At 38.0% G+C, this 27,002-nt stretch overlaps 1 protein-coding gene across 5 annotated transcripts in view; it reads right to left on the bottom strand.

Annotated features, from left to right (window-relative positions):
- Macrod2 (mono-ADP ribosylhydrolase 2) overlaps positions 1-27,002 on the bottom strand; it is a 2,207,522-nt gene that overhangs the window by 537,292 nt on the left and 1,643,228 nt on the right. The window lies entirely within an intron of this gene.

The following is a 27,002-nucleotide window of genomic DNA, read 5'->3' as shown; positions in this document are numbered from 1 at the left end:
GAGAGAGAGAGAGAGAGAGAATCTGAGGTTTAATTTGAGGGAATTGGATAAATATTTCAAAGAGCCATAGGCCTTTTTGTGTGTGTTGTTTGTTTAAATTAGTTTTTGAGACAGGGCCTTGCTATGTGGCCCTGATTGACTTGGAACTTGTTATGCAGATATAGCTGGCCTTGAACTCACAGTAACTTCTTACTTCAGCCTTCTGACTGCTAGGATTATAAAGAGTATACAGCCATGCCCAGGTTAAACAACATTTAATGGTAGAGACATTGGTATAAATTGCTACCATTTGAGAATAGGAGAGCCCCTTTTCTTTTAGGGTTTGATGCAAAAGCAAGCTGGCTGACAGGTGAGATAATTGCTAGCTCACTTGCTTGCTAATTACAAAAGATGAGGAGGAAAAGAACATTAATGTCGTTCACTAACCTGAATCTCCTTTGGAAAAGGGAATTCCTTTTTAATCTTAGAAGAGATCAAATCAATGCTTGAATGCACCCAAGTGAGTATGAAAAATATGCCTTCAGGCTGAGTGATGTATGAATCACATGGTAAAACAGTGATGTTACCTTTTAATTGCTCTGGGAGATGGAAGAGTCATCTGAAGCAGGAGTCCAACAGCCATGAAAGCAAGAGCATCAAAAGGATTCACATTTCAAAACATGAGGGAGCAAAAGGGAAGATCAAACGGCCCTCTCCCTCACTCACCTTTGTGCTGATGTGCTTTGAGTATCCATTTCAATATTCCTATCACTTCCTTTTAAGTGAAGCTGAATTCTTTCCTTATTCTTAGGGGGTTCCCTGTGATTTTGCAGGATAAAACAACTTCATTTCTAACCCATTCCCAATTTTAGCTTCAATGTGAAAAACTTTGAAGTTAAACTACCCAGTTAGTATCCAGATTCTAATACCTGATGGCTGTGGAACTCAAAGGTGTTTTGTTTTCTTTCTTTATTTTTCTTTCTTTCTTTTTTTATGTCTACAATGCAATTAATCTGAGGAAGTCATGCAGTTTTACAGAAGACTAAAATGGCAAGTTACATGTAGACCCAGTTTAAACATTCTGGCACATACAGGTCAGGGAGTATACCCAGTCACTGCATTCACCTCCAGCCAGAGTCCCTTCTTCCTACTGGGAATGTTTCCTGAGCACGGGTACAAGTGCTCACAGACTGGAAGCAGGCAGTATGAATCTGAACATGTCATATGTCCCATGGCCATACCCCATTACTCCCTCTCCCACTCAGTGTGCCTTTCTATCTTGCAACCTTTTAAAGTGGAAGAAATTAATCTCCAATCACTTTGATTTCTGGCCTAGACTATAAGTTTCCTTTTTTTTATTGCAAAAAGAGACAAATCTAGGGATTTATTACGGTGAAACTTTAAAAACTACGGCGAAATATCTACAAGCCTAGACCTGTAAACTCGATCCCCTGAGTATCCTGTTGGTGAGAAAATTGCTTTCCTTTGGCCACAAATGTTTCAGAAAATACCATGAGATTTATTATTTCCAATACCACATGTGGCCAAAGAGTTAAAAAGCAAGGAAAAAAAATAACCTAAACAGAAAAATTAAGGATTTTAAAGGTGACCTCCATGTTCTAAAGATGCCATTTTGTCATCCTCACAGTAACCATCTAGCTCCAAGATGACAGAGTGTGTGTTGACTGTTTTCTGTGGGCCACTGCCAACAGATGGCTTATTCTGAGTGCAGAGAAATATCATTAAGGAACAAAGAGAAATTAGGACTAAATAGGAAATTAAATATGTTCTTGGGATTACAACTGATGATCAAGGAGTTGCAAACCAGTGATTTGCAGCTTAATATTTGCCTGCAGCCAATACCCACTGTTTTAAAGAAACCTTAATATTGAGAAGGCTGTTCTCACACCATGCAATTTATTTGTCTTTCTGTCTTGCCAGGGCCTTTTCTAAACATCATAATTTCCCCAAAATCCTGAACTGCGAGATGAACAAATAATATTCATTTCCTACGTTGAGAAAACATCCTTTGATTGAATTGTCTCCTTCTATTGCAGCCACTGAAATGTGTGTGCTACATGTCAGGGATGTGAAATGGAGTTGAGCCTACTTGAAAGCACAGTATAAATTAGCTCCTAAATGAAAACAGTTAGGAGGAAAACATTTTCAAATGACAGCCAAACTCTATCAGCTCCTAAAGTACTGGAGGCCCCTCTGAGGAATGCAACCTGAAAATGAGGGCACATAAGCCCAGAATGTGACCCCACGATTGCTCAGTGGGCTAAGGAATTTCCCTGGGGGAGTGGCAGGCTGCAAGTCAGAGGCTAAAAAGCAAGATATGTTTCTCCTAAAAACCAGCTGTAGAGGATGACTTTTTCAGCTCCGTAGGTCTGTGTATTGTTTCCTCTAACGGTAATTAAATAAAATACAAAGAAAGACAATACCAACAAAATGAAATACAGTTATATCCTAAGCATGGGTAAAAGCTGGCAAGATTGAATTACTTTAAGTAATTTAAGTTTAAGTTCAGAAAGAGGATGCTAGGATACCCAGAGCTCCTAAATCCCTCCAGCACTGTATGATTGTGGCCATGATCAAATTCATACTGAAACTCAAAGATGTGAGTTTGATTCTGTTCACAGGTGAATGTAAGACCAGGAATACTAATCTTGGCTGGATTTTCTACTAACAAATTAGCATTGCATATATCTCTATGACATAAATTAAAGCCTTATAGAAAATTCTAAATGACTCTATACAACCTGTTTGATCAGTGACCACCTATTCACAGCAGTTTGGAAAAATTCTCACTACAGGTTTGCATGTGTATACGTGAAATGAAAATTCAAGTTTGTGGTGATTTGAATGTGAATGCATGACCCCCATGGCCACAGGGAGTTTTGAATAAGGTAAAGCTTCCTACTAAAGTCTCTAGCAGTCTACTGGAGGAGGTGTCACTGGGGATGGATCTTGTAGTCCATCCCTAAAATGTGTTCAGAACCAGTTGGGGCTCTGGCTGGATGCTGGTACTGTTGATTCTGGCTGTTCAGTGGTATCTCTCTGCTATGGATTGATACAGTGAGCCAGCTTCTTCTGACATTGATTCTGTAAACTGAAACAAACCCTTTCCTCCTATAAGCTGCTCCTGGCTGGTGTTTGTCTCAGCAATGAGAAAGTAAAGACAACAAAGTGGTGTTGTTAATCTCAGTTTGTAGCTATATAAGGATCACCAAGCCTGCATGCTACTTTGCTGCTGTAGTTTCTGATGGCACAAGCCAATCCACAACCATGTGACTACAGGGAACTAATCAGCAGGAGGGCAAAAGTCTCCAAAATCTAGATAGCATGAAGTGATGGGCCTCTCATCTACAACTAAGATAGGGGTCTCAAAAACTCTACATAGCCAAGGATGACCTTGATTCTGATTCCTGACTCACCTGCCTCCACCTCTTGAATGCAAACTTTATAAGCATGTGTCTGGATACTTGGTTAATCCAGTGGTGGAGATTAAATTCAGGCCCTTGTGCATTCTCCGAAAGCACACTACCATCTGAGCTACATCCCAAACACTTCCCTACTCCATTTTATATACATGTCCTTTCCCATGTGGGAGGGTGAGATGTTTAATTGTGGTCATAAATCTTGCTGAATTGAGAGAAAAATCAGATAAAGAAGGGAGGGTGTTTTCAAAGAAATTGACATATGGGTCAGCAAATTACATAAGACCTGTGATGAGGATGGACAGCAGCACTCAATGTGGACCCACACTGGAAAGAAAGTGGGAGACAAGAGAAGCTCACACTGAGCACTGGCATTCCTCCTTTCAACAGCTAAGCTTTTCCTTTTTGCCACTGTCACCAGTGGACACCAGATCTCAAGCCTTTGAATAACAACTTTCTTCAGCCCCTCTATAGGGAGCCAACAGGCCTTTGACATCAGAAAGGGGTTCATCATTGGCCTCTCTCTTGCTCTGAAGCTTCTAGTGCCTCAGATTGATCAGGGATTGATTTCTCATGCTCTCCAGTATGCAGATTTATTCTCTGATCATGTGATTCTGTCTAATAAACACCCTCTTATATTTACATATCATAATATCTGTGAACTCTGTTTCTTTGGAGAATACTAATATAGATGCTGACTTCCCTTGTGCCCTGAGTCTATATATTCCATCACGTGACTTTCTATTGCTAAGGAGAAGCTGTCAGATGCAGCCTAGCAAAGCATCAGGACAGCTGGATTTCTCAGTCGCGTACCTTAGTCAGTGCCTCAAGAACACATCTAGGCAGACCAGCATGTTCCAGCACAAGGACATAAGACAGGTAGGACAGATTTAGGTTAACTGGCCAGATCTAGCTTAGATCTATCATAATCAGCTGACTTCCAGACACACTAGCAAGTAGAGCTGAGATAAGCATTGCCACTCAGCCTGAATCGCTGCCTCTCAGATTCACATGTCAAACAAGGGCCTACTGTGCTTAGACCCTGAAGTAGAAGTGCATGTTACCACAAGCTACTTCTTAGTACATTAAATATTTATTGTTTGAGAACTAGGGATGCAAAGGGCTCCATTTCATTGTCTGGATGGAAATAAGTTTCTGAAAGATATCCTATAATTCCATTGCCAAGACTTAGAGATTAAGGATGTGACATTTTTGACACCAGAGATATAAGGCTTTAATGGCCATAGCACTGAAACTTTGAATGTGAACCTGTACTTCCACTAAAATAATAATAACTTAATTGTGGATATGTTATATAACAAAACCTTTTGGTAGTGTCCAGCTATATTGATAAGCAGGGCATTAGTATTCATTCGTGTTGAATAGATGAAGATATGAAATCCCAATTAAGATAAATAATGAATCAGGACTATTGGTTCAGGCCTATTATCCCAGCATTTACAAGGCTGGTGGAGAATGCTGTTAAGTTCAAGCCCAGCCTGGACAAATTAGTATGATATTGACACTCCAGTTAACACAAAGGACTGGGAATATAGCTCAGCAGTTCACTGCCTCGCATGAACAAGACCCTGGACTCAATCTCTGCAACAGGGACAAAACGTAAGACTAAATTAAAACTAAATAAAGCCAAACATAGTAGCACATGCCTTTAATCCCAGCACTAGAGAGACAGAGGTAGGAGGACTGTAGTTTTTGAGGCCACCCTGAGACTACATAGTGAATTCTAGGTCAGCCTGGACTATAGTGAGACCCTACATTAAAAACCAAATAAAAATCAATTGGTAATCAATCCGGTATGGTGGAGGTGGTGTGCTTGTTAAATGTCCTCCATAGCCTCATGTATTTATGATTTAACCTCTTCCTTAACCCTCAACTGGTGGAGCATTTGGGAGGTGGAGACTTTCTGGAAGAGGTATGTTACTGGAGGTAGGCCTTGGGATGTTATAGTCTAGCCTGGTTGCCACTCTTAGCTCTCCCCTTTGCTTCTTTCTTCCCACACTGAGATGAAGATGTGATGTTCAGCTATCTGTTTCTACCATGCTTACTCTTCTTTCATGAAATTTCTCCTCAAAACTGTAAGCCAGAAATAAATTCTGCCTTCATAAACTGCTCTGACTGGCTGTTTTGTCCCATCAATACGGTAACTGTTGCACCAGGTTTTAACTGAATCAAAACAAAATTTAAATTTCTGTGCAATGTTTCCTTTATTCATTTTAAAATTTCAAACAAAAGCTTCAATGACAAACAGTACTGCACAAATCACCCTCAGAAGCTATAGATAGGAATGCATATTATGGTTACTTCTCAGGAGATCAAATACTATAAAGTGATACATGCCCCTGCTTGTCAGTTTGTAGCAGGACAAACCCACAGCACTGAAGCCCTGCCAGCAAGGGGCTTTCTAACATTGCCCGCCATCTCACCCTTTGCCAGGAACTGTACTCAGAAAAGAGTCACGTGCTCTGACTTGAAGAGCTGTACTACAAAGAAAATGGGGCAGGCCTTCATGTAAACTCGAGCCACAGGCCTGGGTCTGCAGACACAGGCAATACTATTTACCAGAGAATGATGAAAGGAAAGGTGAAGGTCAAGCCCCCTATTTTTTAAAAAAATCATTTTGCTGTTTGATGAAGCTTGAAATAGTAAATATTATGAGAACCAATGCTTCTGTGAGAATTGTGTTGAGGAACAGATTTCAAAGAAGTAAAAATCAAGCAAGTACCTAAAATAATAGAATTCTGACAGTACACTTTTTATTGAGAATTTTTTTATTAAGATCATAATTAGCAAAAGGTTAGTCTTAAAAACATCCCAGCCTCTAGGAAGAAGAGCAGCCACGGAGAAGAAATAAATGTCAGAGCACACTGCTCTTCTCTGTTACATTAAACTGGTCAATTGCCTCCTTAAATCAGTCTTTCTTCTAACTTATAGAAAAGGTGGCATTTGTGATCAGAGTGGTTCATAGGATGGGAATGATGTGCTGGTGAATATTGTCCTGAGTTTACTCTTGGAGGGGACTAGTGATGGATTCAACTGCGCAAGAGACGGATGTGGAAGCCTTGTTCTTTTAACTAGTTAACTTACTTGGAAGCTTAGTGGGCTACAGAGAAACATACCATAATTAAAGGGAAGAAAAAGAATTCAGTTCCTTCCAAGCAATATCCTTTCAATCTTTTCTGAATCCATCTATGGAGAGCTACTGAAACCTTCTCTCTTTCCTTTTTACTTTTTCAAATGTTATTTCATTTTCTTTATTTGAGAAGAGAGAGAATGAGGCAGATGAAAGAGAGAGAGAGAGAGAATAAGTGCACCAGAGTCTCTGGCCACTGCAAATGAACTGTAGATGCAAGCATCACTTTGTGTGTCTGGCTTGTGTTGGTTTGGGGAATCAAAGCTGGGTGCTGAGACTTCGCAGGCAAGGGCCTTAGCCACCAAGTAATCTCTCTGGCCCAAACTTCTCTCTTTCCAGAGCTGATTCCATCACAGGGACACCTATTGTATCTATTCTTTATGTAAGTACCCAAAGAAATTATGATGTCATCTTCCCTAGGACCTTTCTTCTCAAATGATTCATTAACATGTCCACAGAAGGCTAAGAATCCTCCAATGGCTGTGAGTTGGTAATTTTGACAAGTCTAGGTACTATTTAATGAGATTCCCTTTAGTGTCTTTATCATCATTATGTGAATAAATGTAGGAAGACAATACTGTTACAGCTTTCCATGTCATAGAGAAAAACAGTGGCAAACAAAAGTCAAAAGAAGTTTTTCAAATTCCCATAACTTGAGGGCAGCTGATGAGATGTGAAGACAATCACTCTGACTACATCTGTCTTGAGTGCTAGCTGCCTCCACACAAGTCATTTTATGATATGAAAATTTTATAAAATTCCAAGGTACCTAAGAATAAATACTTTTCCCAGCAAGAATTACACACATCACAGATTTCTGACAACTACCAGTGCCCATGCCTAAGAAAAGTGCTCAAGCCATAGGAAACACAGATTTGACACCCAAGTGAGTCTCCTTCGAGCATTCCTCACACTTCTCAGTGAATGTGACTAGTCCCTTGTATGATGAGGGTAGCAGAGAGCACTGTATGGAGGCCTATGTGCAATATGCAAATATGGATTACAGGGCATGTTTTCAAAGCTGGTGTTCTCAATGGTTATGTAACTGTCACTCAAAAAATTGAACTTATTTCAAAATCTTTCATGACTAATGTTTATACGTCATTTCATTCATGACCTCACATTGGCTCTGGTTACTTGCATATGACCTGCATAATATTGTACCCATCAATATATCATGGATGATGGAGGAGGAAGCAGGGTGGGAGGGAGAGAAGAAGGTGATATTAAAATAGCCTATTATTGTTTTTAAATATTTTTTTTTCATTTATTTATTTGAGAGTGACAGATGGGGAAAAAAAGAGGCAGAGAGAGACAAAGAGAATGGGCACATCAAGGCTTCCAACCACTGCAAATAACTCCAGATGCATGCAACATCTTGTGCACCTGCCTCACGTAAGTCCTGGGGAATCAAGCCTTGAACCGGGGTCCTTAGGCTTTACAGGCAAGCACTTAACCACTAAGCCATCTCGCCAGCCCCCATTATTTTTTTTTAATTTACTGACTTTTTAATAAAAAGGTTGTACACATAGTTCCCCTCTCCCCTGATCCAATTCAGCTAAGGGTCTTCAGTGGGATTATTGGTATTCACTATTGGGACCTAGAGGTTTCAGTTGGTTATATATAGTGTTAGATCAAGTTTTTAACTAAAAGTAAGGTATTATCGTGGTCAATGAAAAGTTATGCACATGATATATAAATATTTTCTCACAGATGCTTTCCATAGAAACAGAAAGTTTTTATAAACAACATTTTTTTAAAAGTTGGTTAAAGGTTCCTGTATTCTAATGAAAACAGGCAAATCTTCAGTGTCATACAAGATGCTACTCTAGGGCATACAGCAATGTGGTAGTCACGTTAGAGAATCAAGATGTTCTGAAGAAAACTAAAAAATTGCTTTCTACCAAATTTGGACTGCCTGCCTACTAGATAGTGGTCATCTCATGAATTGTTCACTTTCGAAATTTATCCAGGAAGGGGATTCTATATTTGTCAGCTTGGCATATTCTTTTCAAATTTTTTAAAAAAATTCTAATCAATATCTAAATTTCTATTCATTTTGTATATTATATATGTCTCCTAAAATAAATAAGGATAAATGAAATAGATCTTAGTAGGTAGTATAGGAGAGGTTCTGATGCATAATTTTTCTTTATTTGAGAGAGAGAGAAAGAGAAAGAGAGGCAGATAGAGAGAATGAACAAATGAAAGATAATGGGCAAGTTTGGGCCCCTAGCCACTGAAAATGGACTCGAGAATCATGTACTACTTTATGCATCTGGCTTACATGGGTCCTGGTGAGTCAAACTTGGGTCATTTGGCTTTGTTGCAACCATCTAAACTCTAAGCCATGTCTCCAGCTTCTCTCTGTCTCTCTCCCTCTCTCTCCCTCCCCCCCCCTCTCTCTCTCTCTCTGTGTGTGTGTGTGTGTGTGTGTGTGTGTGTGTGTGTGTGTGTATGTGTGTAGTCATTCTAATGATCTTGGAAATCTTAACTCTAGTTTGCTATTCAAATATTCAAAGTAACTTACACTTTGGTTCTGATCCAATATTTAGACTATACAACAATTGAGTCGAGTGATTTGCAGTTATCTGAACACCTAAGTTCTCTGTCTTGTCTGCATTTTTACATATTCTTTCTTAATTCCTATGTGTGAAATTCCTTTCAGATATACTCTATTACTTCTTTGCTTCCCATCTAAAGTCTAGCATTGTACTCACCATCAAGTAGCTTATGAACAAGAGTTTATCTAGTGACTATATGAAGATAGACTTTCTTTTTTTCAATGCACTCTTGATACACCCAACACCTGAGGGAAGGAGTTAAGTCATCAAATAGTGAAAATACTTTAAACATTAGTTCATTGAAATCTACTTTTTAAACAACGTATTGCATGAAGAAACAAATGCACTGACTAGAACATACACTTGAAAAGCAGTATGAACAGAGACCTGTTTCAATACCACTGCATACCTGGCTCAAGTTTCCCATGATACTAAGGAGTTGGCAAGGCAAATCATTCTTAGATTATGCTGGGTGCTTTTGTGTTGCTGATGTATACCTCTGCACCGCCTCCATTAAGCTAAAGCCTCACATGCTGCTCTGGCTGCTCATTTCAGTCTTTCCCATTTCTGATAAGCATTTGTTTCACGTAGTACATGACAGGCTTATCTGACTAGTTCCATGCCTTTTTTAGGTTCCTTAAGATTGTGAAGCTTACTGCAAAAGACCTAGTTATCATTGCACTTGAAAGGGACATATGCTGAAATCATATGTGAAAGGAAAAAAGATGAAAAATAATAGAATGTTATTCTGTTTATTTTTATTTTAAGAGACAATGGCATATTTTTGTATAATTGTATGCTAACATATATCTATATCTATATCTATCTATCTATCTATCTATCTATCTATCTATATTTACAATTAGTGTCAAAAGAAGCATTAGAACATCAAATATAGAATTCTTTTGCTTCTCAACAAGGATGCTATATTATTTATTATGAGCTAGAAAGATGGCTTAGCAGTTAAGGCACTTGTCTGCAAAGCCAAAGGACCCAAGTTTGATTCCCCAGTACTCATGTGAACCCAAATGCTCAAGGTGGCAAATGTGTCTAGAGTGGTCTGCAGTGGCTGCAGATGACCTGGCACACTTATTCTCTCCCTCTCTCAAATAAATAAATAAAATACTAAACTTTGAAAAAGTGCTCGGTGTTCCTTATATTCAATCTTTATATTCAACACACACACACACACACACACACACACACACACACACACACACATTTTGAGACAGCTTCTTACTTTGTAGGCTGGGCTGCACTATAGCTTACAATCTGTCTGACAGAGCAGGGAGGTCATTCTAGGGTAAGTGTTTCCCTTCCAAGTATAATTTTTATATTTTAAATGGTGTTTGGTCCCTTCACAGCCTTTACAGGCCAACATTCAAAACCCACCAAAAGTTATGCATTGAACAATGGTGCTTTGATTCCAAAACTGTGAAAAATCATTTGATTTCCTTGGATAGCTGACAAGTATTTCAAACTCAGCATGTTAAAAATTCAGTTCTCAACCCTTTGTTCCAACTTGATATTTTCACTAAAGTCCTAAGATTGCGCTAATATTTTCAACCTCTATATATTCACTGAACTAGAAAACTTATCATCCTTATGAATTCCTTCTGCTGCTGGATCCAGAATTACATAGTGGACCCTGTAGCTTCTGCCTCAAATCTGTTTTCAGAATTCATCTTTGCCTTTCCATTTTCCAAATAGAGTCCTTTGATTGCCTCAGCACACCCAGCTTACAATCTGGCATACACATTGTAGGCACTCAATAAACGTTTGGCAAATGAGTACATGGACAATAAAATTGATTGTGTTTCTTTTTTTCTTTTGCCTCTTTAAATAGCTGCAATAGTTCTCTAAAAGAATTCCCCATTACTAATCAATCCACTCTCCATTATTACCTCAAAACTTATTCTAAGGGTTATTTTTCTAAAACATGTCCAATCATATCATTCCCTGATCAAAATAATTTGACAGCTATTACTGCCCATGATAAGCCAAGCAGGCACTCTGCTAAGTGCTGGTGTGTACTGATGACCAAATAATGGACTCTGTGTTAGGAGACAGGCATTAATCACATAATTACTCTAAGGCAAATCTATAAGATTCTTTGAAAGCTTGTGACAGGGATCATGATCTAGTTTGAAATCCTAGAGTGGACTCTTCCATTCCAGTAGGACTTGTAATGTGAAGGGCAGATGAGAATTTCAAGGCAAGGTGAAAGGATTGTTTCTCTTGGGTAAAGAAACACATGCAAATGAAAGAGAGGAATGGAGCCTAGGGACTCTAAGAATCCCAGAAGAGAGTAGACCATTCAGTGCTAGGAGTCAACACTGTGTTATGATTGGTGGAGCAGTGACCATACAATGTGATTGTTTTAATTGGTTTCCTTTTATCAAATGTAAATAACAATAATAAATAATATGTTCATAATGAAAGAAGTAGGGCTGGAGAAAGGACTCAATGCATAAAGGGTTTGCTATGCAAGAATGAAGACCAGAGTTTAGATCCCCACTACCCATGTAGAATTTCATAAGTGGTCTGTGCAAATAATTCCAGCTCTGGAGAGGTTGGAACACAATGATACCTGGTTATCACTGGCTAGCTTGTCTAACCTAATTGGTGAGCTCTACGCTAAATGAGAAACCCTGTATCTAAATAAGAAGGAAAACAATGATGACAACCTGTAATGTTGACACATGTAAGTACACACACACACACAAACACATACACAAACACACGTGTACACATACACAGGCAAGCATGTGTACCCACACACATATTTTCACATATACCATACACATATAAATACACACACATGCAAACAAAAGTATATGTGAAAGAGGTATATTTCAGGAAAGATTATATTAAAACTCAAACCCAAGACAAAAGGTACCCAAAACAGCACTAGAAGTTGTTATTCAAAGTTGTCTGAGTGTGAATAAAAGATAAGTTTCATCAACAAATCTTTTAATGGGCATACCTGACTTTGTTTCCTAATCCATATTAATAATAGGCATTTCAACATGTCAAAATGGTCACTGCATTCTTTATAACATCCTATTCTGCAGGCCTAAGATACCAGCACAATTAATACAGGTGATAAATGCAAGAGAAGCAGGGCTTTGTTTCTTCCTTTTAATCAACACTGAGGTCTTTGAACATGCAGCTTCCCTATTTCTTGAGTGCTTCTGAAGATGTCTGATCCCCAGAGCCCCCAGAATAATGAAATTCACCTTCCTTTGTTTCAGTTGTTGAGGAATGATTGCAGTCCCCCAGCCTCTGTATTTGTGCCAAGAAGACAACTCATGTGGAAGCGATTAAAAGCAAGTCTTAGCACCTCCACTTCCAGAGCTTTCAGAGAAGAACAAAACAAGGCGTGATGCATCTTTATCAACTGCCAGCCTGGTACCCCTTTTCATGGGCCAGTGCATTAGTGTGTATTTGCTGAGGCTGCTGGTTACCCTTACGCCTCTGGAGAACAGAAGTGCTGACAACAAGAGCAGTGCCACATGGAAGGCTGGCGCAGCGCATGGATTCTGCTGCCTGTTGCAGTTTGATTGTTCTTATAATTGCAATAATAAATAAAACACCATAACCTTCAGTGTTCTCTGTGATGCCTCAGATTACTGCCTTAGTTTCAGTCTAACCACTTCCACTCTCAGTGGACACATTTTTCCATGTCTTACATTGTGAGGCAAAACACCTGTCTTCCCAGAACAATACTATGTATCATACAATGTATTCACATATACCATACACATATAAATATACACACATGCAAACAAAAGTATGTGTGAGAGAGGTATATTTCAGGAAAGATAATATTGAAACTCAAACCCACTCTCATTGGACACATTCTTCCGTGTCTTACTTTGTGATGTAAAACACCTGCCTCCCCAGAACAATACTAGGTATAATACATAGCCCAGGCTGGACTTGAACGGGAGCTCCTCCTGCTTCATCCTGGTGAGTGATAAGACTACTACTGCACCAAGAATACCAAGACAGTAACAGGACTTTTGAGGGATGTCTTTTTGGTTGTTACTGTAGTTCTTATCTGTAGTTTCTCAGTGCAAACTTATTTAAAATGCTTATGTGAATACTGAGTCTGAAAACCAACATGAGATGATGAAAACTCAGTTGCCTGAGATGAAGAACTGAAAAGTGGCTCATCGGGAAATGGAAACACAACCTACCTGAATTGCTTACTATTGTAATGATCCTGTACGGTGTCCCTCTGCTGTTTTAGGGTTCCCTGAAGAAGTAGGTTAGTCACTGATTTCAAAAGATACAGTTTAAAAAATCTGTGAATTTCTCAGTTTATTTTTTCCCTCCAAATACCAGGGAACCCAAATGCCTTGTGCATGAAAAACAAGCATTCAACCACAGAAGTAAATATCCCCACTACATTTTTATTACTATTTCTAGACAGTCTTAATAAATTGTCCAGGCCTTATAGCTGAGGTGAGCCTTGAGCTTGTGATCCTGTTGCCTCAGTTCCTTCAGCTGGGTTAAAAACCTATGCCACCACATCTGAAAAAAATCTTGGAATTACTTTATTTGAAATCATCATTTTATAGCACAATATAAAACAATGGTTCTCAACTAGCTGGCGGAACCTCTCATAATACAGGTCACCAGTCCCGCCCCTAGAAGTTGTGATTTGAGATGTCCAAGATAGTCCCTGAGAACTACATCTCTAACAAGGCCCCAAATGATGCTGACTCTGAGGGCCCGGTACCAGAATTTGGGAACTACTGATATAAAGATAAGGGACTCACATTGTTCCTGGGAATATATATTACTAAAATATTTGTATGGAAATATCTGTTTTCATAAAACCAAAGAATCAGTATATTGCAATTATAATTAAAAACTGATTTTAGAAGCTAAATTTAGACTTGGCGAGAATTTAAAATTTAAAGTAGAATTGAGATTTGGCGAGTTACTTCAAGCACAGGCATTGTATGCCTTAGAGAATTTATGTGATATACTCAAGGTCACAGACCCCTTAGCAATGGACAAAAAAAGTATTCACACATCCTGAACTCCCATACCACTGTATTCTTTACTCTACAATTATCTTGGAAGCTTGGTCTGACATCAAAGCTATTTGATTCACTAAAGGTTATATTATTGGTTAAGACATTTGTATATTAGGGTTGAATTGATTACATGGTTGAAACCAACGAACTAACAAAAGGCCTTCACACCTACCTTTCCATTTCATGCTTTTAAATAGTACTTGCATTATGAGAACATTCTAATTATAAAATAAAGATGGAATAAAGGACATGTATTACATTTATTCAGGCAAGAAAGAAACCTGTAAAGGAGAGATACATTTACATAGAAAAGCCTTTCTCAGGAGAAAGACATTGCACTATTTTAAAACCAACCAATGAAATTGGGTCACTCCATGTATGTTAAAATGAATAATACATTACTTAATATAATAGGCTTTATTTTTCATTGTAATCATTTTAATCATATTTTCCTTCTCTCAATTAATTTGACCATAGACAAAGCTTTAATTATACATCTCTGAGAGTAATTTTTGAGGAATTTTAATTTGGATTAGCCTTTTAGAAGGGTATGTGTCAATATGCAGCATGCACACTTACATGTGTTCCTGTAGCTCAGAGGCTCATCCAGGAAGGCTTCCAAAGTTGTTTATATCATTCTTATCCTATCAACATGCATAATGCATTGGGAACATAGATTTTCCTGTTCATAGACTAACGTCTGATTTTTCTCATTACTCTTCAACCTTTGATAAATCAATAAAATGCTTTTAATACTCAAGGCTACCATCTGTATACTAGAAGGAGAGTTAGTACCTTGAAAAGGTTAACATAGCTTTTGGATAAATCTCTTATTTCATTCTACTCCAAGTACATCCCAGAAGAGTTCTCATCTCAATCCCACAAAACATTGTCACTTTTAATCCTTTGGGTATCAAGAATATATCTAAGACGACAGAGTCCCCAGAATGCTTGTGATTCAGCATTAGATATGGTTGAAAATTACCTACTTCACAGTCCTTCTCTTCCCTAACTAGGTTCCTAGTAACAGCATCTAGTTTCACCAGGACCAAGGAAGAGGGTAAGGTCAAAGGAGAGAGAAAGAGAGAGAGAATGAGAATGAAATTTAATGTGCTTCCTTAAGTAGTTATGGAATAATGATCTTAATTTAGAGTGTTCCACCTAATAATACAAATAAGAAAATTATTTGAGCTTTAAATATGGGCCTATAATACAATATAAACCATCTATTTTTAAGCATTGTCTTGTACCTAAAATATTATTTGCATATATTTGTACTTTATTCTGTAAATTTTTAAAATTATTGCTCTAAAACTAGGCCAAAGAATTATTTCTACCAGTGAAAATGGCAATTTATTCTACCATAAAACTTTTATTATGAGCTGGACATCCTTAGGGAGAAAGGGTGACTTCCATGCATCCATGAAAGGTTACATCCAACATCTCGTGACTATTAGTAATTTCCTTTGGATTCAATGTTAAATTATTAAATGAAACCCCTGTAGCATTTATTATAGGTGAAAATTTTCTCTATTTGAATGAAGAGACAAAAATCACACAGTTTAAAGAATAAGCCAATAGTTAACTAAGCAAACATGAAACTCATAAGTAGTATGGATACATAATTATTGTCCAAGAACTTTAAGTTGAAACCATCAATGACTTGATCAACTCATGTCTAGAAGCAGTCTTAGCTATCAATCATTCAGTACATTCATGAGGGGACTGAGAAAATGGGGGGTTGCCAAGCCACCTGATTAGACCCTAATTTGGAATTTATTTCCCAGCACCCAGGCCAGAGATTTTTCAGAGTACAGGCTGATGCTGCAGAATATTACATTTACATTGAGTATATTTGTGGTTTCTTTGTTTCTTAGGTAAATGTATTTTACCTATGTTGTCATGTTCTGTTTGATGAACATGGTTTTATTTGTATATGTATTACATTTTCACTAGATAGAAAAAGTTTAACCAGTGAGCACAAACAAAATAAAAATACTTTATATGGATAAATAATATATAAGTCCCATTTTTATGTTTTCCTCAGTGAAAGTGTTAAGATTGTTTGTTTCCAATATATCAACCAGGTAGCTAAGAATGGCAAAATATTTCATTTTAATTATGAGATTGACAAAATAAAAGGGCAAAAGGATACAATAGCAAAAAAGAAAGAAAACTAAAGATTGTACATATCATCTTCTGCTATGCTTGAAAGATTTAGTGAAGAAAGAAAATAGAATGTCCAGTAACACTTGAATTTCAAATGAAGACATAATCACTATTTTAGTTTAAGTATTTCCCATATACCCTTTAGGATATAATTATATTAAACTATCTTTGTCACATATATGAAATTTTAATTTATCTGAGCATGATATACTTCTTCTGGTAATCCTAAATCTGCTAGTTCAAACATTTTACCTAAAATTTCACTTAGTGTTAAGCTAGCATTAACTTTTTATGTATCCTAAGTTCTTACCTTGCAGATCTAAATAATTCAAGTCTATTACAAGAAGGAAAAACATATTTCATAGTCAATACATACTAATTGTGCTGATATAATTCCTAGGAATACAGGAAAGGGTAACTGGCCAAGTACACAAGGAATTCATAGAGTAAGAAAGTATACCTTATGGGATAGAAGACAAACCAATTACAAAGGGAAAATACTATCCTTTGCAATGTGGCTAACTGATAGTTTGCAAGTACACAATATTCACTTAAATTCATAGTTTTACTGCAAAATTAGTTTGCTAAATTCTCTTCTCATGAGCAACAAAAAGACAAAAAAAAAAAAAACTTAAATGAAGAAAAAGAATGAGAATGAGTTGTAACAAAACATTTTGCCTGGCTGGAGGGATATCTTAATGGTTAAGGTGAATGCTATAAAGCCAAAGGACCTAGGTTCAATTCTCCCAGGACCCACATAAGCCAGATTCATAGGTGGCACATGCATCTGGAATTTGTTTGTAGTGGCAAGAAGCCCTTTCATGCCCAGTATCTCTGTCTTTCTGTCTCTGTCTCTTTCTCTCTCTTAAATAAATAAAATTTAAAACATTTAAAAAAATGTTGCCAAGTACTCATCAAACCTATGATTCAGTGTATTGCCAACTTAGAAGTACTATAACTCTTCAAAAATAGGATAATATATCATTCCAGAATCAATAATATAATACAGAAATAAATATGTGCTTATATCATTTTCTATTTCAGATATTCATATAGCAAGAATGTGGTTATTATCCTGATAGAACACCTACTGAATCTTGGAGGTTACACATATTTCAGGGTCCTGTTTTTCTATCTTTTCTCTTGTAAAGGTTTCATCACAATAAGACAAGAGAGAAGAAAGATGTTACTAAACAGGTAATAATCAAGAGCTATACAGTGTTAAAATACTGGTAGTAATAGAAAAATATGATGGAATTTAGAATGTGTCACAGTAGACTATGAATCTTTTGGGATCATGTCACTCATGATCATTACCAGCAAATGACTCTTTTCCTCTTCAAATGTGAGCTCTGTCACAACCCTTTTTATTTCTTTGCTGATTCTCTGAGAGCATATACCCTCCCTCACTCTTCACTGCTGCTGCTTCTTCCATACTGGTTGGCCCCTCCTTTCTATTATATATTTCCTTTTCTTTTCTCAGCTCTTAAGCTTGCATTTGTTCAATGTCACTATCAGTGGTAAAGAAGAGTTGTTTGAGTACTTTTTTTGGTGGGGTTGATCTTTTGAGAAAGGCTCTCAGTATATAGCCATGCCTGTCCTAGAACTCGAACTTGCACTGACCCTCCTGCTTCTTCCTCTGGAGTTCTAGGACTACAAGTATACAACTGGCTAGTGTCTGAGTTCTATGTTGCTTAAAAGAATTATTACCTATTTTCATCTGGCAATGCCCTACCCCTTTTGGAAGATATTTATACATAGGTTCAATTCAATAATAAGTTTTAGTGAGTCATTTTAAAAATGTCTAAAGAGGTACACAAGCATATATAGTTCAAGAAAAATATAAACAAAATAAAGAACATGTGTAATTCTACCTTCCAAAACAAGTACTTTACACAGGCACACACACACACCACCACCACCACCACCACCACCACCACTACCACAACCACCATCAACAACAATAACCATCAATTTTTAAAGAACAATGCAACAAAGGAGTCTCTTTCCCTCTCTCTCTCTCTCTCTCTCTCTCTCTTTCTCTCTCTCTCTCTCTCTCCTCCCTTTTGATCAGAGGTATGTTTTCTTCTAGTTCTCCCATTTCACTGAGAAACATGCTCCAAGAATAGTGGAATAGCAGGATAGGGTAGGGGCAGATCTCTGGGTAACCCCATGGAGCAAACACAAATTTTTATTAACTTCAGGGCTCCATTTGAAAATGTTACATGGAGTAGAAATAAACTTCTAAGCTATAGATCTAGAGATCTACTTTTTAGAGTAGCATTCCTGTCTAACATATTGCCCAAATGGCCTAAACTGGTGGTAAATATTCTAAGATGAGAGATCTCCGTGTTGGCAACACAAAAAAGATGAAACTATCTGCTTCTTAAGTTCAAGATGGCAGCTGGAGACCAGCACTTACTTCTCTCCTTCTTCAGGAAATCTGTAAAAATGGCAGTGAGAAAATTCAAAAGAAATAACTCCAAAAATACAAAAGAAAACTGAGAAATTTCAGCTTCTGGATGATGCAAACAAGTAGAAATTTGTGATTCTATGATCAGAAGAACAGAGGGCCATAGTTCATGACCAGCAGTAAAGGCAGCCAGCCTTCTAGGCAGAGCTCTGGGAGTGTTCTTTGGCAGGCAGTAGGGCTTCTCAGTCTCAGCTCTGTTGACTTTGGGGCCATCTTATCTTCTGTGATGAGGTGTTATATTTTCATTTTTTAATGCCATAATGTGATAAACTATTCACCCCCACTAATTTCATTCTCTCTCTGCATCATACACACAAACACATAATACCACCACTGCTACCACCATCACCACCAACAAAAACAACAAACACTTTATCAGATAATCCCATGTACCTTTGAGGGCAAAGTGGACAATGGTTGAGTACCATGGTTCTACATAAACTACTCTACAAATACTTAATGAATGTGGACTATGAACCAGGTACTATTCTAAGTAGTGGAGATGAAGTGAACCAAAAGATCAAAAATTATCACTGTAGTGTTGGAGGTATGGATCAGTGGATAAGAGCACTTTCTTACAAGTATGACAAACGGAGTTCAATCCCAGCACCCAACCAGCACTGGAGAGAGTGGTTTGGAGACAGGAAAATTGTTGGGATTCCCTTGGTAGACAGTCTCACAAAAAGATGGCATGCTCCAGAAAAGAATGAAAGAGAAGACATGCTGTCTGGCCATTCACGTGTACACGGGGTATATATATCTGAACACTTGCACACACACGTCACACACATACACAATAAAAATAGATTATTGTGGTACTTACTTCCTACTGGGACTACTAAAGCAGTAGAGAAATTAATGAATAAGGAAAACAGTTTGGCAAGGTTTGGTAAGTGCTATGGAGAAAGACAGAAGGTCCTGGCAGAAAGAAGGAATCAGGATTTGAGAAAGATGAGGTTTCAGAGTAGTTGTGCCAATTGGCTCTCAAACTGCCCATCCCTGGCCTCATGTGTGCCTGCCTGGCTTTTGCCTTTTTGAAAACACACTGCAGAGATATTTGCTAAACAACTTGAGTGTATACCAAGGAAGGAGTGTGTATACTGGCTCTGGACCTTAGATCATGCCGGAAATGTATGATGAAGAAATTCAGAGGTGGAGATGGTAATGAGCCTCACTGAAGGCTCACAGGGTAGATGATATGGGGAGTAAAGTAGTTATGAGGATTCAGAAACCTGCAGTAAAAAGAGATTCCATTGGCTATTAAATAGAAAATCCACACAACCTTCATTTTATTTAAACTCATTTCCTCCATCAAATCACCAATAATGATGCTTTAAAAAGCTGCATGAGATGAAATTTCCTTTCAGAGAATTTACTTCATACAATTGCATTGTTGCTGTGTAGAACAGATAGTTGAATACCATTAACTAAGCTCTGTAATATTATTGTAGGAAAGTGAGTGAGGAGCCTGTTATTTGAATAAAACCTTTATTCAAATTTCACACTTAAGACACATGGAAAGCAAAATTCTTAGAAATATTTCTTATATGGAATAGGCTCATTCCATTTTCTCTGGGGATCACAAGCAATTGCTGGTAGAGCCCTTAACAGCTTGAAGTGTGTGTGTGTGGGGGGGGGGGGAGGGTAAGCTGAGATAGTTTTCCTTACCCTTACTTGGAGGTTTTATTTTACACAATATATTGGCATTTTTCCATCACCAGTGTTAACAAAATGAGATGGTCATATCTTTTCTGATTTCTAATGTGTGGTAAGATATTTGCTCACAAAATTGTGAAGCAAGCAAAGTAAATTAACTTCATCTATAAAATATTGATTACTGTGGAGTTATGCAAGTTTCCATGACTAACTAATGCTTATATTTTATTTGTTACCTGGAATGTCTCTTTAAATGGAGTATTAAGAGAGGAGAGGGTAGTCACCATTAAAAACCAGGCACCTGGACTGAAGAGTAGCTTACTGGTAGAGTGCATACCTAGCATGCATATATCCCTAGGGCTACTAGGTCTAATCATCAGTGCTAAAACAAACAAACAAACAAATGAATGAACAAACAAACAAAAAAAACAATAACCAATAACCCAGACATTCAAGCCAATCTGGCTAAGCAAAAGTGCCTATTCCCCTGGTGGGACCTCTGTACTTCCAAAATGACTTAGTGATTTCTGAATATGCATTTCTGTCTTTCCTGTCTGAATAGAGTTGTTAGAAAGAGTTTCTACATCTTCATATAGCATTGTTCCAAAACATTCAACCCTCTCACCTTTTCTCAGTCAAAAGGTCAAGTTAGAGTAACTGTTCTTCTAGACTTCTGTGTAAGGGACATGGAAAATTCTTGAAGGTCATGATCCTGCTAAATTCCTTCACTCACACTAACAGCTTTGCCCTCTGAGATGGGTGGAGTTCAAAACTCTTAGACTCTAAATCCTCTGTCCTTCCCCTATGGCTCTCATCTTTAGTACAAAGCCTCAACCTCACCCCCCCCCAACTTAAGCTATGCTTCAAAAGCAAACATGTCAGCATGCATATGTACATGTATGGGATGTCTCAAGTCATTACACCAGAGTGGCTGTGAGCCAATGTTAAGGCTATTAACCTCAAGAGAGAGGGGGCATGTGCCACCTTGACTAGGTTATTTAGCAGAGCCTCTGTTCCTAGACCCATGAAAAATAAAAATAAAGGTAGCACCTAAATCATGGGGTTAAGTGTGACCAAAAGTACTTTGATTTGAGAATTCCATACCATTGGTATGTGGTATTAACTCATAGAAAACATTAACTGTTACCACTCCAGGCTTGAGATGGGAAACAGCTACATAAAACATCTTGCAGTGAGGAAAGAAGGGAAGTGAACATTTGCCACACAAAAGTAATGGTTGTTCAGGGGTAGTCATGAGCCCTAGGGGTGTAACATCTGCTGATGTCTGTATAAATGTATATACTATGCTTATCAAACTGCCCAGTAAGCACTTCTCATAATATTCATACCCTTATATTAATGCTACTCTCACTTTGGGTAGAGAATCTTCTCTTTTCAGATGGCAGTGACCTTGGGATGACTCAGAAGATATCATAGTGCTGGAAAGAAGTGACTGGAGTACTGAGTAACATCTCAATCACACCTTCCAAGGCTCAGGGTCTAATGCTAAGAGGTGATGGAAAGAATGTAAAAGCCAAAGGAAGGGTAGGACTCCTTATAATGTGCTCCCTCCAGACATAAAATGGCCTGGATATCCATGACCTCATAGTGCCTGACACTACCTACACAAGACCATCATAAGAATTGGAAAAGATCATGACATCAAAATAAAAGAGAGATTGATTGAATGGGGAGGGGATATAATGGAGAATGGAATTCCAAAGGGGGAAGGAGGGGGAGGGAGGATATTACCATGTGATTTTTTTTTATTTTTTATAATCATGGAAAACATTAATAAAAATTGAGAAAAATTTTTTTTTTAAAAGTAATGGTTGTTACTCTCTATTCAATCCTAAACCATAGCAGAAATCAGAATTGGCTTATGAATGTTAAATGAGCAGACCCAGAACCCAGTTACCCATGGTGTATCAAAATCCCCTTGCTTGGTAAGGCATAGTGCCCATGTGAGGGATAGTCAGACCAGCACAGACGCAAACATCAGGTGTTCCTGGCTTCTGTGGCTGCTGGAGGACAGAAAGTTCAGAGACAAAGCAACTCTCCCACACCAAGGAAGACATCAGCCAGCTCCACCCGCACTCAGCCTGGCTGGTCCTTCCAACCACATTCCTGAGCCACTAGAATTCAATGCACATTCAGAATACAATTGGAAATTTCTAAAACCAAGCTGCTTCTAAAAATTCAGTTCCTTGCAGATTTACATTTTAAAAAGTACATTGTGTTTAAACTCTACCTAAATTATCTTCCATGACTTATGTGATGAAATATCTTTCCCTTGGCAAAAATAAAGTCCTTTTCTTTTGCTCTGGATAAATTTAGCTGTTAAATCATATGGAGCTAGACAATTCATTAATAATGTCTTCAAAGCCTAAGCCAGAGATCATCACAGATGGCCAACTTTATTACCTCTTGTACCTAACTGAACCAAAAGGTGGATGGTTCAAATATAGGAAATGACTTCTTGTCCATCTTTCTCAATCTAAACTGGTTTTTCTCTCCATCTATCAAGCTGTCAGTCCTAGTTACCTGAAGTAAGTGTTTATTCTCTAAGTCTAGAGCAATTCTCAGCTCTGTTGTTGTTTTCCAAGGCCCACCTATTTTCTGTCATAAATTCTGTGTGCTCATAGTACTAGACTGATCCTTAAATTAAACAAGGCAAGAGATCATTGGCCTTATTTTCATATAGTTTATATTTGTGCTTAAGAATAATTCATAACTTCAAACCTACTTTAAAAAGATACTTTTGAGCCAGGCATGGTGGCGCACACCTTTAATCCCAGCACTCGGGAGGCAGAGGTAGGAGGATTGCCATGAGTTCAAGGCCCCCTGAGATGACAGAGTTAATTCCAGGTCAGCCTGGACCAGAGTGAGAGGTCCTACCTTGAAAAACCAAAAAAAAAAAAAAAAAAAAAAAAAAAAAAAAAAAAGTTACCTTTGACATGAAATATGTTACTTAATTCAACATTTTTGTGGCATTGGGAGTTGAATCTGGTGCCTTCTACACGCTAGGCACGTGCTCTCAGCTGTGTCTCCAACCCACACCCCAAGCTTTCTTTTTCTGTCTTTTTCTTTATTTAGACAGTCTCTATCACTAAGTTGTTATAGTTAGCCTTGAACTCACTCTGTAGCCCAGGCTGATCTTAGGATTGTGATCCTCTTGCCTCCATCTCTCAAATAACTGGGACTACATGTCTGCACCATGAAGCCAGACTTCATTTAAATTTTTAATAAAAGGCAATGCTGATTGTGTACATATACACAAACATAGAAATCTGTGAATTATCAAAACAGCACAATAGCATATTCACCTACTCTTTATCATGTGCTTCTCAAGAGGTAGTTATTAGGCAGACAGATAAGCAACATAAAATCATTATTTGGCCTCCACATGAACCAGGCACTATAATAGGCCTTTCTTAAGTTTTGTCAGCCTGAGGATGAGAGGAAAGAAGAGATACATGTCAGGTACATCATCTTGAAGCTGTCTACTTGACAGGTCATGCCAGATCAGAATGGGTGCCAAGGACTTGTTTACTTTGTGCGTGTCCAAGGCATCCTGCATGTCTCACTCTGGTCATGGCCCTGTTAAGAACATTCTCACTGACCATGTGAATTATACTTTATTTTTCCCACTTCAAGTATGGCATATTAATCCTCAGAGATTTTGGACTATTTCCCAAACATCTCCAATCAGTAAACCCTCTGACCCTGTCCTGGTGTTATGTCTAGTTCAGGGTCCCAAAGCCGCTGACAAATGAAGTCATGCTTATAAACTGTAGAGCAATGGGCTTGGTTTCTTCAAACTTCATTTAACAGTCAATATAAACCATGCTTTAAAGAAAGACCTGGTTTAATCATTGTTCCTATTGCTTGTAAGACAATAATGCTGTTTATTCTGAGCTGTGTTAGCTTCTTTAAAATGCCACAATAAGCATATACTAATTATGTATAATGTTAGGTTTTTATCATCAGCAATTTGGGGCTTTATGGAGGTATAATGAAGTGGATGGACTACCCAGGAGGTCTAGAAAGTGAATTTGTGTCACAATGTCATTTTCATTTTTATACAGGTTAAAAAAATACTGTATCCCCTAGCTCCCAAGGCAGTTTATGGAGATCCACCCATATGCCATTTCTTTAATAGTTAGCCATCTTCAAAGTTACTACAACAGAAAAGCTTCAAGCTTATAAAAACTGAATTGTAAGTGGCTATGTATTTTATTTCTTCTGAACAGCTTTAAATCTACTCACATTGATCACAAATAGAACTTATGAGCATATAACAATATTCCAATTAACTACAGTCAACCAGTTCCTAATTCTCCATCTCTAGAATGTCTATTATTCATGGAAATCCCAGCATTCTCATGGAGAAATGGAAAGCCAAACTGAAAGAAAATCAATCTACTCTTAATTATAGTTTTAACTGTTGTAGTAGATGCAGGATTCCTCACCTCAATCTTCAAGTTCATGTATCAAATGCAGCCTGGTTCTCTGCTGAGGAAGCTGCTGACATATTTAGAGCAAGCCACACAGGAGAAAACTCAAAAGGGCCTTGTCAGGAAGGACACAGTCAGGTAACATGTCTAATTATATATTTGTTTTTGTGTCCCTTCCCTGTGGCTGATACACCCACTTGTCATTGAGTGTGTCTGATGAGGGATGGAATGAAAAAGCCTCGTTGATGGCAAGGGCCGGTTTCCAGCAGGAAGAATTCAAACTAGATGCGTGCTTGGCCCATGGCAAGTCTTAAATCCTCATCACCACAGCGGGTATGAGATGAGTGTGTGAGTGTTGTAAAGACACAGGTCAATGGATCCTGCCAGAGCAACTGAAATGGAGAAACTCTGAGACAGAATATCTAAGTCCTGACTTGCTTTTCAAATGCACCAGTTTTGTCATGTCAGAGCACACTTTGCTAAATGCCTACAGGACTCGCAATAGTGCCACAGAGAGACTTGCACAGCCTTGAGCCCCACAGGTCCTTTCATTTCCTCCATTAGTTCTGTTCTCACTGTATCCAGACCCATCAGTCATGGCAGCTGTGGGACTTTGTGATCATGGGGACATCTTGATGTTCTAAACTCATCTCAGAGCTTAAAAATGGGAATGACACATATGTTAATAGGCCTTAACTTCCATTATCATGCTGAGCATCATTACTACTGTCACATGAATGCCCTGATCACACAGCTACTACTTTACTAATCATCTTGACACACTCTAGAAGGTGACATTCCAACATGGTGGATAAGGTCTCTGTGCCATACTTCCTCCTGTGGATACTTTTTTAAAAAAAGAAATGATCACTTCATAAAATTGTAACATAGGTTCTTTATATTTTAACCCACACTTCATTGGAATTGAAAATGTTCCTGATTGATCATTTCCCCAAATTCCAGCATAACTGTTTCTTCAACTTTGCTTCCAAAACATTTGCAGGTGAGCCTTGGCAATTGGTCACAGGTGTTTCTGACTAAGGAATTATTAGAGAGATCAACGTTTGTCCCCAACCCTGCCTCCAAGAAGGCCTCTCTAACACAGCACAGGCCAAGAAGACAGAAGTAGAATAGTTGCACTAAACCCTGTTTTAGCTGCTTCCCAAATAGAGGCTGCTTGGAACTTCACTCACTTAGGACTGAGACTCCTCCTTCTTTCAGAAATGCATGTAAGAGGCCATTTGGATATGATACGTTTAGCAAGTTTTCCTTCCATTGGCTTAGTCATATCTCTGCAGAAAACTACTTTGGAATGTGTTTCATCATACTTCTCTTACGAAAATTAGATAGAATAATCCAAGGAAACACTTACTTCATTATCTGTCTCAGTCTCCTTATTAAAAAGTAGGACTAGAGCATGGCTCCTCTGTTAAAGGCACTTGTTTGCAAAGCCTGAGGGTCCAGGTTCAGTTCCCCAATACCCATAGAAAGCCAGATGCACAAAGTGGTGCATGTATCAAGAAGTTATTTGCCCTTTATGTCTCCTTTTCAACTTACTGGCCTCTGCTACTAAGTATTTTCATTCTCACGCAAAAGCCCAGTCATCTGTAGCTAGGATCCACATATGAGAGAGAACATGTGGAGAAAGGAAGGGAGGAGGATACTTAATAGGTTGATATTGTATATATGTAATTACAATGATTGTAATGGGGAGGTAATATGATGGAGAATGGAATTTCAAACGGGAAAGTGTGGGGGTGGGGAGGGAGGGAATTACCATGGGATATATTTTATAATCATGGAAAATGTTAATAAAAAAAAAGAAGAAGTTATTTGCAGTGCAAGAGGCCTGGTACACACATTCTATTCTCTCTCGTTGCAAATAGGTAACTAAATAACAATATTTTTAAAAATTTCCTACCTCATGAGGAGTCATATAAACACAATAGCTGATGGACAATAAAACAATGCTAATTCTTATTATCTACGAAACACTTAACAAGATGTCAATGTTATGTCAGGTTCTTAACAAATGAAAGATGCATCAAGCAACACAGCAACA

Source organism: Jaculus jaculus, chromosome 8 (assembly GCF_020740685.1).
Source record: "Jaculus jaculus isolate mJacJac1 chromosome 8, mJacJac1.mat.Y.cur, whole genome shotgun sequence".
In the NCBI taxonomy this organism is placed as follows: Eukaryota; Metazoa; Chordata; class Mammalia; order Rodentia; family Dipodidae; genus Jaculus; species Jaculus jaculus.
Note: the sequence above shows the minus strand (reverse complement) of the source record. Positions and strands in the feature narration are given on the sequence as shown.